The sequence below is a fragment of the Cryptomeria japonica genome, chromosome 4 (genome assembly GCF_030272615.1).
Source record: "Cryptomeria japonica chromosome 4, Sugi_1.0, whole genome shotgun sequence".
NCBI classification, from domain to species: domain Eukaryota; kingdom Viridiplantae; phylum Streptophyta; class Pinopsida; order Cupressales; family Cupressaceae; genus Cryptomeria; species Cryptomeria japonica.
The window spans coordinates 392358827-392371620 of record NC_081408.1 but is presented as its reverse complement, the minus strand read 5'-3'; positions in this window follow the sequence as shown (position 1 = coordinate 392371620).

Genomic DNA, 12794 nt, shown 5'->3' with positions numbered 1-12794 from the left:
GGTTAGGCACATTGATCTTAGGTTCATTAGAAGGAATAACATGAGGATTATAATCACTTACTTGGTTCTTCATTGTGTCCTTAGGAAGAGTAGGCAGTGGTGTTCCTCTTTTAGCAATAGTAATGGGTGACTGGACATTTCCTGCTACTTTTACTGCTTCTTCTTGTTGAGCTAACCTTTTATGGGAATGTGTAATGACAACATATGCATGACTATGACTTCTTTCAGCAACTGCTAAATCATCATAATGCATATACCTAATGGTAGATTCGCCAATGCTTCTTCTCCTTCATGATGGAGAATAGTAGATTGTTCAAGCTGATGATCAAATAATGAAGAGTCATTCTGATCAGCTTCATAATATCCAACTGCTTTATTTTGTCATGGTGGTTCAAGAGCAAGTCTCTCAAGAGGAGGAGGCAACTTAGACTAGTTTTTAGCAGCATAACTAGATGCAGAATTAGGATATGTCCACCTTGGAATATCCTTATAAGGTACAACAAATGAGTTTAGTGAAATTTGTTTCTTCAAAGTAATAATCTCATTCGCCAACTTCTGCACCATAGGTTTTGTAGTGCCTGAGGTAGACAACATGCAGCAGATGATTCAGAGATTCCTACGGAAGGAGAAGGTTTAGATGGTAAGGACCCCGATGATCCCGTGAACTTGGGGGACCCAGGGGGAGGATCAACACCACGTGAAGAGTAGTTAGCACTAGAGAGCAGGAAAGGGTAGGTTCAAACTTCAAAAACAAAAGATGGCAACTTGGAAGGAGCCCAAGGATAGCAAATGACTTGTGTTTCAGAGAACACGGTGGAAGGTAAAGATCATCCGGAAAAGGTTCTTTTGTCAATGGACCCTAAAGGGGGACCCAATGGATAGACACATAAGTGGTCCTCATTGTTTGGGGTTAAGCCCAAAGGTAAGTCCTCATCACCAAATGTTAAAAACTCCTTGAATGTGTCTCAGGGAAAGTTTTCTATCATTGTTCCCGACCAAATCATTGATCAAAATATCACTAGAACGGAAAACACTTTGATTGGTTATTTATTTGGATCTAGACCTAACATAGAGATAGTTCATGGATTTGTAAAAAGAAAGTGGAACCTGAAAGGTCAGGTAGATGTGGTAGCAATGAACAAAGGTTGTCTATCCTTTTCCTTTTCTTGCAATGAGGATAGAAGAAACATTCTATGTAGTGGGTCTTGGGCAATAGGCAAATACATCATGTACATCCAGAAGTGGTACCCTAATGTAGTGAAAGGAAAGAATTTTTTGGCCCAAGTCTCGATGTGGGTCAAACTCCTTGGGCTCCCAATGGAATTTTGGGAGGAAGACATTTTTGTAGGAATTGCCAATACCTTTGGGGAGCTAATCGCCATTGATCAGATCATGGCTTCTAGAAGAAGACTGATCTATGCAAGGATCTGTGTTGGAGTAGGACCTGACACGAACTTGCCAGAGGAAATAGAGATAGAATCAAAACTGGGGAAGTGAAAGTAGAACATTGTTTATGAAACAATCCCCTTCGCATGTTATCATTGTTAAAAAGTCGGACACTGGGCTAAAAAATGTCCATCTAACAAGGATAAACCCCATACCCAAACTAAGGTTTGGAAAAAAGTGGACAAGCCACTAAAAGTTTGGGATTCCAATGACCCTAATCAGGAGAAGTAGTCCCAGATAGTAAGGGTGGAGGAAGAAATCACTAGTGAAGTGGGTAATGAACCAAAGACTCAGATGTTGGAACAGGGTGTTGAATACAAAGAAAAAGACAACACTCAGCAAGAGGATCAAAAAGAGGACAAGACAGAGGTAGAGAAAATAGACAAACATCCCATAGATAATAAAGAGGAAGGAGATAACTTCAACCTTGTTTCAAAATCTCAAGATCAAGATAAAGAAATAGACTGGTTCCAAGAAGCCCAACTTGATACCATTTTGGGCCAAGGGCTATCAGAAATCTCATTAACCACCCTAGTAAAGGGAAAGCTGGCTAAGTCAGAGGAACAAGATCCAAAATGGGGAGATGAAGAGGACATAAAAAAGGCATTGGGGAAGAATGAATCAAAGCAGGGGGATGAAGAAGTCGCAGAGGATAAAAGAAAGAACAAGCAAAAGAAAAAGAGTAACAATAACCCAATAAATAGTACATTGACTAGAAACACCAGAAGCAGGCTTGGTGATGTGGGAGCACAACACACTTCTCCAACAAGACACTCAAATGCCAAAAAAAGAACATTGGAAACAAGCAGGAATTTAGCAGATGGTACCCAAAGAACCATCTTTGAGGCAGGTATTTCTAAAAATCCATGAAAATCATCTTCTGGAATATTAGGAGTCTCGGCAAATCAAATATGCTCTCATCAATAGTTTGTTGATGATTCTATAATAATGGGAAAAGTCACTATGAAGGATGCTAGAAGACTAAAAAAAGCTTTGGATATCTATGGAGAGGCTACTGGTCAGCTTATAAACTAGTCTAAAAGCTTTGTTTATTTTATCAACACCCCGGAGAGAAGGAGGATTAAAATTAGTAACATTTTGGGTGGCCAAATTGGTAGCTTGCCTGCCTCCTATTTGGTGCTCCCTTTAGGTCAGGATTCCCCAGATACCTTTTGGGGAGCCTTGGTGGATAAATTCCATAAAAAGCTGTCTGGATGGAAGGGAGCTCTACTTAGTCAAGCTGGTAAGGTTCAAATGCTAAAATCCACTCTCCAAAGTATCCCCCTCTATGCCATCAATCTGTTCAGGATTCCTACTAAATATGCTAAGGCCATTGAAAAAATACAGAGATCCTTTTTATGGATAGGGGTTGAGGAGAAGAGAATGAACTTAATTGCTTGGGAGAAGGTCTGTAAGCCTAGGAATAAAGGTGGTCTGGGCCTTAGAAGAATAAGAGACATAAATGAATACCTAATGGCTAAACAGATTTGGAGAGGATATAGAAATCATGGAGACTGGAAAAAAATATGGGACAACAAATATAAAAGCCAATTTCCAAATCTTCAAAGTTTCCTCAAAGTGGAGATAATCCCAATTGGATCCAATATTTGGAAAACTATCTCTAGGACTAGAGACTTAATTATCAAAGGTAAAAAATGGAAGTTGGGGAAAGGGAATCTTATTCAGTTTTGGGAGGATCCTTGGCTTATGGAGACCCCTTTAAATGAAAACCCCGAGTGGAACAGATATCAGAACCAATGCAAGGAAAGATTTGGAACCAAGGTGGAGGATTATTGGAAAGATGGACAGTGGAAAGACTTATCTCAAGTGGATCAGTCTTTGGGTAGTTTGAACAAAGTTATGAACTCAATGGTGAATATTGAAAAAGAAGATCAGTTAATTTGGAAACTCACTACTAGTGGTACTTTTACTGTGGCTTCTCTTTATCATCAACAATACAACAACATGGAAAGTCCTTGCTAGGCTAAAGCATGGATGAAAGGCCTTACCCCCAAGATCAACATTTTCTTTTGGATAGCCCTCCAAGACAAAATTCTAACAACAAAGAATATAAGAAAAAGAGGTATCAATATACCAATTTTCTGTACACTCTATAAGCAAAATGAGGAGACAATAAATCATATGCTCTTCCATTTCCCCTTCTCAGCTGATGTTTGGGGAAGTTGTCTGGATCAATTCAATATCAGTTGGAGCTTCCCCAACTTGATTCAGGAGATTTTCAAGTCATGGCATCATCCTTCAAAAAATAGAACTACTACCTTGCTATGGAGAATTGCTTTACCACACATGTGCTGGGGTATATGGAAAGAGAGAAATGACAGGATTTTCAAAGAAAAGCACACTAAGGCTAACATTGTGTTTGAAAAAATAAGAAGAAGCATAGTGGAAAATATGAATATTATAGGTGGTATTGATAATCCTAATACTAAGGAGGATCAATTTGTCTATAAAAAATGGAGATTAAAAGCTCAAGAGAGTATTCAGAGTAACCCTAGAGAGGGAGTGATATGGACCAACCCACTTAGGGGATGGATGAAAATCAATTTTGATGGGGCCTCTAAGGGAAACCCGGGGGTTGTAGGATGTGGAGTGGTCCTAAGGGATGAATGGGGAATATGTACAATTATAAAATGTATTCCTATAGGAAAACAGACCAACCATGTTGCCGAAGCCATGGCAGCTTATCATGGGATCATCCTTGCCAAAGAAGCCAAATGCACTAAAGTTTGGTGTGAAGGAGACTCCTTAAACATTATCAATTGTTTAAATATGAAATTCCTACCGTCATGGTCGATTAGTAATGCTATTAAAGCAACAAGGAAAATCAGCGAAGAGTTTGAAATGTGTGTCTTTACACATGTCTATAGGGAGGCCAACTCATGTGCTGATTGGGCAGCCAACCTGGCTTGCCAATCGAAAAACATCATCACTAATTGTGGTGAAAAGGAGATTGCAAGTGAAATGAAATCCTTACTCAATCAGGACTGAAGCTACACAAGGCAATGTGGTACTTTCAATCATTATTTCTAATGACCTTTCTACCTTTTTTGATGCAGGGCTTGTTTGAAGATAATGAGCTATTAAATAGGTGTCATATCATCATTATTTGGCACAGATTATGGGCGCTCTTACAGAATAACCACAAAAACTAGAGGAAAAGTTATCAAAATGAGAGAAGGCATTGCAAGGAAGGTGTTGGAAAAATGGGAGGAAACAAGAAGAGATTTGCACCTGCCTCATGCGCTGAATGGACAAAGAATGAAGAAGTATGGAGTATCCTTCAGTAGGGGGGGCTCAATGTTTTCATGGAACAACTGAATGGGAAGGACCCCACAATTACCAGCTACTTCATTAAGATATGGAAAAATGGAAAAATTCTGATGGGATCACATATGATGAATGTAGATGAAGATGTTATCGCTGAGGCCACGGGGATGACTACCGAGGGTATGAAATTTTACAGGGACAATGGGATATTAGATAAGGTTGTAGACAAGTTTCCTGTTATGGATGGTGAGAGAAGAAAGATGATCAAAATTGACAATTCCTACCACTCCCCGAAGAGAACTTGCAGGCCATGGAGGTTTGTCTTATTTGCCTCTATTGAATATATTACCTTAGACGGTAGGTTTACCAGGGCTTATGGGCATCATTTCGTCCTTTTTAACCATTTTTGTCATGGTGAAAGGGTTAGCCTCCCCTATTACTTGGCCTATTCAATGGATCATACTATAAAGGAGATCCAGAAGGATCCTAAAGGTGATCATGCCCTCCACTAGGGGCTCATGGTCCTGGTTTACAAAATGCTAAAGGGGAAGTGCATTGAAAAGCCTATTAAAGGCAAAAATGCCAGAGATGAGACTACGGAAAGTAAGGATAGTGGTTTCAACTTTGATTCTGAGACCGAGGGAGAGTCGGAAGAAACTAGCAAAAAAGGGAGGATTAGGGCTAAGAAGAGGAGGATTATTGTGGAATCTGAAATGTTAGACTCTGAAACTGACTCCCTTGAGGAAAAACTTGTTAAAAAGAGGAAAGGGAAAGCCTCTGGAAAGAAGGCTCAGAAAAAGAACACTAAAAAGGGTAGCAATTCTGATCTCAATTATGTTCTGGTTGAGTCTGAGGAGGAGGATGATGATAATAAGAGGATTGATAGTCAGGACAAAGAAGGGGAGGGTAACCTGGTTATGGATAATTTGGAAACCGTGGAGACCGTGAATACCACTGGACTGCATAACGAGAAAAAAGGGGGTCAAAGTGATAGTGGTGACAAAGATACCATTAAGGCCTTCTGTGAGACCATCACTACTCTGGTGAAGGATATTAATAGCTTGAAAACAGATACATAGGCCATAGAAAAAATTACAGTTGGTGACAAACCCTTGGTGGAGCATGTTAAAGAGTTAGTGACTGTTCTGCATAATGCACAAGCTATTGAATGTATGGTTGGAAAAATATTAGCCACGAAGAAAAAGGTCAATGAGATGGGTGATAGAAAGGAAATGGACAACAAACTAAAAGATTTTGGCAGCAGAATTGACATGCTGGAGCACAATGTCAAGCAGATTGTTGATCAAAATTTCCAAATTCTTAAATCTTCGATGGACAACATGAACATCTTCATCAACAGGTATGAGAACAATGCAGAGAAGGAAGGTGATAAAGAGAAGGTGAACAAGAAGGGTCATGAAAGGAGGACCAGAGCCAACACAAAGAATAAGGTCGACATCAAAGGTTGTGAGCTGGAGGATATGAAGACCTCGACAAACAACATGAAACAAATTGTTGTTCACGCTGAGGAGATCCTGAATAGTATTTAGTTCCAATTGCTATCCTTGATTCTATCTCTTTGCTGTCTTTTGCTTTCTTGTTGCTATCTGATTTTGAGTTTTATGTAATTAGGTTATGATGTTTTTAGTTGGTCCCATCCGATGGGTTCATTTTGGCTTTTTGAAGTGATCAGGCACTTTTTTATGCTTTTCTGCTCTCCTAGCTTGTAAAAGGTTCGGGTACCTTTCAAATACCCATTTTTACTTAATCAAAACAAATAGGTCCATTAGAGAAGTTCTTCTCAGATAGAAACTAAACTCAAGAAGTTGAGTGTTTATGTAAAAACATTTTAGGTTCTTAGTAGTAGGTTGAGAATATTTAGGAATTTTATTTGCTAGTTTATTAAAATTAGCAATAAATTCATGCATGCCCTTCATGTGTGTCCTTCTTCATTTGTGTTAACTGAGCTAACAGATCATGCTCATCTTTTGCAAGCTTAAAACGTTCCTCAAACATATCTTTCAAAGTAGTTGAAGATATGATTGAACCAACATAAAGGTTATAAAACCAATTAGCTGTAATACCTTGAAGAGTCTCCATAGATAGTCAGTTTGCTACATCTTGATGTTCCACTCTAAGAACACCATAAGCCATGTAAAAATATGATATGTTCATTGGGATTCTGCTTGCCATCCCTATAAAACTTGGGAATATTTTTATGAGAAACTTGTGGTAGAGGATGGAGCGGTGGTGTTAAAGCCAAAGGACCAATGGGTGCCCCCTAAGGACCAGTAGGAGGAGGAGGAACATTACTAGCCATACTAAAAGAGGAGGATATCAATGGTTTGAGAAAAAAGTCCAGAATTTTCACTTGGGATAGGATTTCTTCTTTTGGATGGTGGATAACTTGTAGTTTGAGAAAGGGAGGATGTATTGGTGAGCAAATGAAGCCTAGCTTTCTCACTGGGAGATATTTCTTGAGAACTTTCAGCCTTCTTACAATGAACGTAGAAATGAATTCCTTTGAGCTTAGAGAAATAAGAAAAACCCAAGAAAAGTTATTCTGAAAAACAACAAGACACTAGACTTCAAACGAAAGCGTAAAGCTCTCGAATGCGTTCGTGTCCCCAATAGAGTCACCAAAAAACTGATGGTTGAAAATTTTGTACAACTCAAGAACTGTGAAATTGTGGATTTCAGCCACATCATGTGAGTAAACACTCTCCTAATTCTAAGGGAAGGCTCCCCCCATCTAAAGTAATTTAATAACAATGGGACAACAATTTTCCCTCTTCTTTCAAGGAAAACTATATTCTTTCCTCTTTGCAGAAAATAATAGCAATTAAAAGCAAATATCAGAAATAACTTGTACCATAAAATGAGAAAGAGGAAATGAAGTTTCCTGAAAACCCAAAGATTTCCATCACTTCCTCTGGGATGGGAAAACAATATCAAGCACAAAGTCTTGAATATCTGCAATCCTATCAACCTTTTGTAATGATAACTTTTCATAATCAAATGCAATATATAGCAGCACAAAGTCTGTAAATAGAATGCATTCTAAAACTAATCTATATGAGAATCTATCATAAACACAAAGTCTTGAGATACTTCTCAACTCTAATTGTAATTCTTAAACTCATTCCACTCCCAATAGTTGCAAAACAAAGTTTGCAATTAGATGAAGTGAAGCTCTCTTTAACAACCTTCCACAATCTTTAAAGTAAGCACAAAGATATATCCCAAAATGACATAAGAACACAAAGGGACAAAGAAAGACTTCAACACAAAGTTTGAAATTCCTCACTTCTTTTATATTACTCAAAGATGGCAAATTTACAACTTTAAAGCTCAAAGTCTTTATGAGTAGAAACACTTGCAGAGTTTTCTTGCTTTCCAAAAAGATAAAAGACACAATAGACCCCCTCAAGTATTTATATGAGACGGTCCTTGAGAAAAGGTGGGAGGATCCCAAATAACTTTTGAAACTCTCTCAACCACCATGAATTATTCCAAATACTAACTATGACTTATTCAAAGTTCCAAGTCATATTCTAAATTGACTTGTAATCAACTTACTTGTAATTACAAAAGTGCAAGTGATAAACTTGCAATTACAAAATTATTTTATATGTGAGGTTGTTGAAAGGAAAACTACAATTCTGAAATGTAAACTGTGTGTAAAACACTTATACATTAGCATTGTTGACCATGTATCCTTCAAACTTCTGGATAATTCCTTTCAACTCATAAGGATTTGGCTCATGGGTATTTTTATCAACAATCGTTGTTTTAACAATGGTATCATTGCAAGTAAGAATCGTAAGACTATGCTTCTCGAGAGTAGCTTGGATTTCCTATAGAAAGATTTGATACTTCACCAAGGCTTGAATTGATGTTATTGAAAGTTGTTCATTCTTCCATTCCTATTGAATCTTCCTTCTCAAAACTAAGAGAATATATTCTTTTGGCAACAACTCCCCATTCTAATTTACAATTTTACAAGAAACTTTCTCACAACAAGAAACAATAGCTTGCAACACTTTCATGCACAATCCCAAATCATCATCAATACCTTCAATAAGTTCCTTCAGAACAAGGGATTTATTCTCTAGAAGTTCTTCAAATTATAGATACATGGTTCTAGTAGGAATAATGCTACTCTCTTGTAGAGAACTCAACTTTTCCTGTGGCATCCTGTGCCAAACTCTCAAGTAACTTTCAACCTTCTCCAGATTCTTTTTGAAAACTTTAGAAGTTTGGTTCAATTCCTCTTTGACCATTTCTAGCTTGACCATTAACTGGAAAACTTTCTTCAAGACCTGAACACATAGATCAAAAATTTGATCTACCCAAGAATCTAGTGCTTGTACTTTCTAAGCAACTCTTTCAATTTCCTAGACTGATTCTTTAGCATTGAAAGAAGTTGAAGGATTGGTCCCTTCTTTATAAGACTTGGTGATTCTTTGAATGACTGAGATAAGCTGTAAATTTTCTTCTTCCAACTTGTCTTTCTTCGTCAGGAGTTCATCATACCATTGCACCAATGAAGTCACTGAATGCTGAGCATCATGCTTGACAACTGCATGAGTTTGTTTACCTAGCTCCACTCTTGTAATTTTGTAGTTAGAAGCTTGCATCTCTTCATGTGGCTTATCCACAATTGGTTCAACAATTTCTACAATTTTCATCTTGTTGTTGTCGACTATCACTCTTGAAATTGTTTTAGCTCTTTTAGCAACCTTGGGTTTAGATCGTGTAAGTTGCTGAAAATCAAAGATATCAGGAGAAATTTCCTACGTGTTTTTTTAAGGAGTGAAAGAGCTTAGCCATGGAGGTAAAGCCATTCAATTTGGCTCAAAAGCAACTGGAGGTGAAGAAGAAGCATGTTCTATTTGAACTACAATGGTCACTCTAGAAGAATTTTATGTTTGAATGACAACCATTTCCCATTCAATAACCGAAGGATGTGATGCCTGCAACATGAATTTGTTAAAACTGGAAGTAGAAGTATCAATTTTATGATAATGAAAAGCTGGGAAAGGAGACATGTGTAGGATTATCCTCAAAGATATTCAATAAATCGTCATGTGTGTTATCAAGAGATGGCTCTAATGCTGAAATTGGAATGACACTATGTGCAAACACACTCAATGGAACATGATCAATGTGAATGGTGAAAAAAGAATCCACATTAGTGTCAAATGGAGATGTAGGCACATTTAGAGAGATCTGAGAAAGAACTTCATGAGGTGACTCTGAAGTTGTAGACTTAGGAGCATCATCTCGCTATGGTTCTTCTTTTGGATCTTTAGGATCAATGACATGAATATGACGTTGTGGTTTCTCTTTCCCTTTTGTTGTCACTTCTTCAAGAGGAAGTACCATTTCTCTACTGACTCTCAAATTGATTCATGTACTAGAAGAAGATGCACCCTCCTTTTTATTGATCTTGACTTCAGACTTGCATCCAACAAGCCCTATAGAATCATCTTCTTTACCAATTATAGTCTTAATGAGTGTAACACCATTACTTTTAATCCAAGTATTAGTGTTAGCCAAGACAGGCAAAAATATATCAAGAATAGAAGTACATTCATTATGTGACCATTGAATCGATGGAAGTGGTGCTTCATCGACACTTTTCTCAACATACTCATAATCAAGTACATTCCCATCATCAATCATTCCTTCAGGAATGTTTACCAGGTTCAAATTGACAATTTTCTCAAGTATGAGCCTGCAAGAGTCCATCCTACGAATCTCCTCTTCCGTGTGAAGATCACCCCATATGTCTTCTATGCAATGCACATGTGTGAAAGACCTCTGGATTCTTTCTTTCATGCCTCGGTAGTCAAAATATGCCCTTGCCTTGAACCTTTTGATTTATATTTCTTACATCTCGGTCTCCATAGCCTTATCTTTTGAGGATGTCATAAGAGAATATCGACCAATCTGTAATGGGTTATTTGAAGATATCCCTATTACAACCTTATGCCGAACAAATTGGTGTGCACGAACTTCCATGATTTGTCTTCCCAACTCCATAAGAATGATCTTGTCAGTTAGGTATCTTGGAAGCATGTATGGCTACCCACTATAGCATCCAACTCTCATGTAAGTAAATGTTGGGAATTTAAGGACAAGACAACCATATTCATTTACTTTCTCCCATGTAGCATTTGATACCCTTTTGTTCTTCAATGTATTATCAAATAGACACATGTAGTGACCACAGAAAGAATCTTGAACTCTCTTGTAATGCAACCTACTAGGTCTCAAAGGTAGTTGATCATAGTAATTCCGCATAGGCACAAGTGAGCAATCATCCTTGGAAGAAAGATCGGGGAAGTGTCTGAGTGATGCTTCTATATAAACCAAATATGAATTCATGTAGAAAGTAAAGGTGGTAGAAACCTTTGCAAGCTGATCATACAAAGCATCACTAATGATTTTACCCCAAAAGACATGATGGGATTGTTTGTGTAGCATCCTAAAATTGCGACACTTGCAATTTCGACTGCATTTTGGTCTTCACGATGGCGACGCAACACGCAACCTGAATGGAGACCCCAAAACTTGCTCACGACACCAAAAACTGCATTTTTCAAGCACCCTTGGCCTGAACCTCCTTGCACCCCGCTGTCCCGGAGGTGGGACCAGAGCGCCTAGCTCCCTGGTCCCTCAGGACCAGGGCGCCCAGCGCCCTGGTCCTCCAGGACCATGGCGCCCAGCGCTCTGGTCCCTGGGTCCTATTTTGGGCCCGGTTTCCTAAGTGATATCGGGTCTTTTTGATTGCAATTTGGAAATATACTTCCCTGGTCGGCCTAAGGTCGGGAAAATCAGTCTATCAGCCCTAATTGACAAGTATATAAACTACATTTTTCTCTCTCATTGAGCATGAGGAGGAGATATGTAAAAAGCGTGGAAACTATATTCAAGCATTCAAGCATTCAAGCATTCAAGCATTCCTTCTAAGTCTCCATTCAAGGCTAAGTGTTGCATTCAAGTCAAGGATTCAACCATTGAAGAGGAGATCATATACTACATGTTACATACAACATACAACATACAACATCTAAACCTTTGCACATAAGGATACAAACATCCTTAGAACAAGGTATTAGTACTTGTTTACATTACAGTCATTTACATTTACAGCTCTTGCTCATTTCTTGGTTAATTCCAAAACCGGGGTTTGACCTAAAGGCAAACCCCTAATCCCTAACCCCCCAATCGTCTTTGCTTTTCTGTGTGTAGGTTGCAGGTACGCGGCTGAAATTGAAGATCTGGAATCCTTGTGCAGAGACGAACCGATCCCCCTTCGTTTGACGGATTTTTCGGAGGACCGTGGCGTCGGGCGCCATCGTCCCGACAACTTTTGCTCAAATTTGCAGGACAGCGCCGTATCGACATTTTACTGCTAATTCCAGGTCCGCAGCTTCATCCTATAACCTAAACTCAGTTTATAAGCGAATCTTTGTCACTTTCTATGCATGCTTAGCTTAATTCTTCTATGCACATTCTTTACAAAAGAGGGTAGCCTTGCTTTCCTAACCCTTGAAATTCATTTAGCATCCAATCTTACATTGTGTGGGATTGAATCTTATGAGTTTCAACCCCTCTTTTGAATGTAAAGTCTTCCCCCTAAGTGAAAACCCATCGAATCCTAGCGAACCTCCCTTCTCTCTCCTCGGAGTCGGAAGAGGGGAGAACAACTAGGGTTCGACCGCGATTTTCCGCTTTACATTTTGGTGAACCCGATGTGAACATCCTTTCTGATTTTTCATGCTTAGATCTGAAAAGTTGATTACATTTCCATGTTTGATCTTTTGCAAAATTTTAGAGGTGATTGCATAAAAACCCTAAATTTTCTTTTTGAACATTGAACTTGCGAAATGTTTAATTGTTAATGCTTGCTTCAGATCTGCTTTTCTATTACAAATTATCAATTCATGTCTGTACTTTAATTTTGAAAATTAAGTGGTTAAAAGTCAAAACCCTAATTTTTGAAACCCTCTTGATTCAACCTTTGTCCGACAATTTCACTGATCAAAACA